General features: G+C 37.2%; 1 long non-coding RNA gene across 2 annotated transcripts in view; it reads left to right on the forward strand.

The window, feature by feature from the left end:
- Window positions 1-2,060, forward strand: part of LOC106867434 (uncharacterized) — an 11,473-nt gene that overhangs the window by 2,173 nt on the left and 7,240 nt on the right. The window contains exon 2 of one of the 2 annotated variants that reach the window (XR_008264010.1): window positions 567-786. This is a non-coding gene — a long non-coding RNA (uncharacterized LOC106867434). Of the gene's footprint in view, window positions 1-566; window positions 787-832; window positions 883-2,060 lie in introns of both variants that reach the window. The other variant, XR_001409146.2, reaches the window with a different exon arrangement.

Consider the following 2,060-nt stretch of genomic DNA (forward strand, 5'->3'; position numbering starts at 1 on the left):
ATACACACACACACACACACACATATACATATATGTATGCGTGTATTTATGCATTATCTCACCTCTTTTCTGTTTGAGTCTGTCGAGCGAATGTCCTTTGTTAACCTCTTATTTTTTTCACCTTTTTCCAAAGATTTGTCATTGATGATATGTTCAACGGTCAACGTCTCATCTTGTCTTCCTATTTTGCCTTCTCTATCACGCTCTTCCTTCTGTCTTTCTCTCTTTCCCTCTCTCTCCCCCTCTCTCTCTCTAAACAGACATGCACACACACACACACACTCACACACTCATATATTAATATACGCATGTGTGTATATATATGTGTATATGAATACATGCATACATACACGTTTAATTATACATACATTTATTCACACACATACGCACATTTATTTACATACATACATACATACATACACGTGTATGTACATATGTATATACAGGGTGGGCCAAAAGCCACGAACCAAAACACTTCACATTTTTATTTATATTATGTTAATATTATTATTATTATTATTATTATTATTATTATTATTATTATTATTATTATTACCATTATTCAGATACCGCCGAGGTCGACTTTACTTTTCATCCGTTCGGAGTCAATAAATGAAGTATGAGCGAAACACTGGGGTCGAAATGTAAACTCATGTGGTTAATAAAGAAATCATCATCCTCTTCATCATCATCATCATCATCATCATCATTATCGTCGTCGTTGTCGTCATCATCATCATCATCATCGTCATTATTGCTGTGATTGATTTTGTTCACCATGTACAAGTACGTGTGTATTCATCAATATATTATTTATTTTATTCAATTTTAGAAAAACTGGAGCATGTCTTTGACAATTCCGGGACGTATTGAACCTATTTGGTGCGTGAGTTTTGGCCTATCCTATATGTGTGTGTGTGTGTGTGTGTGATGTATGCGTCTATATATTTATTTATGTACGTGGGGCTGCTGGAAAGTTCTTTGCTTTAGGTAAAGGAAAATACAGGAGGATCAGTTATGATTTTATTCAACATATTCCCCTCTCAGATTCACACACTTCTTATTCGTAGCAGCCCTTCAGTTTTTCTAAGCCCTGTAAAAGAACTCGGAAGATTGGGCCTCCAACCAGGTCTTTCACGATACTCTTAAAACAAGGTACCTTTCACCCCCCCCCGCGTATATACTTCCAGAATCCAATCTCTATTTACATATTTCAAAGCGTAAAGATTGGTGTTGTTCAATCCCATTCGATAAGGGATTCTCTCACTCCCCCACCCCCACCGGCTCTAATTCTTCAGTCTACCCTTCTCTCACTTTCTACGTATAGTGTTACTAACCGCCTTCACAGCTCCGAACATCTTTAAAAATATACCTTTATCATCGAACTCACCACCTTCGATATAAGTATTTTGATATCTCCTGCTTTAGCTTTCATCCACTATGCAACCAATCCTTTCTTTTGAACTATTTATATTGAACTGTTTCTGTACGCCAACTCGCTTGTAATTCTTTCGTCTAAAAATATCTTTCCTCTTTCACTCTTTCCTGTCTCCTCTCACTCTACATTTCACACACATGCGCACGCGCAAGAATCCATGTATATATATATGTATAGGCATGTGTATATTAGTAGTATATATATACTAATGTATTCGTGTGTATGTATATATATATATATATATATATATATGTACGTATGTATTCGTATTTATATATGAAGGAGCACTCCGTCGGTTACGACGACTAGGATCCCAGCTGGTACGATCAACGGAACAGCTTGCTCGTGAAATTAACGTGCAAGTGACTGAGCCATCCACAGACACGTGTACCCCTAACGTAGTTCTCAAGGTGATTCAGCGTGACACAGAATGTGACAAGTCTGGCTCGTTGAAATGCAGGTACAATTCATTTTTACCAGCTGAGTGAACTGGAGCAACGGAAAATAAGGTGTCTTGCTCAATGCGTCGCCGGGAATTGAAGTCAGGACTTTATAATCGTGAGTCGAATGCCCTAACCACTAAGTCACGCGCCTTCACCATATATATATATATATATATATA

The sequence above is a fragment of the Octopus bimaculoides genome, chromosome 1 (genome assembly GCF_001194135.2).
Source record: "Octopus bimaculoides isolate UCB-OBI-ISO-001 chromosome 1, ASM119413v2, whole genome shotgun sequence".
Classification (NCBI taxonomy): domain Eukaryota; kingdom Metazoa; phylum Mollusca; class Cephalopoda; order Octopoda; family Octopodidae; genus Octopus; species Octopus bimaculoides.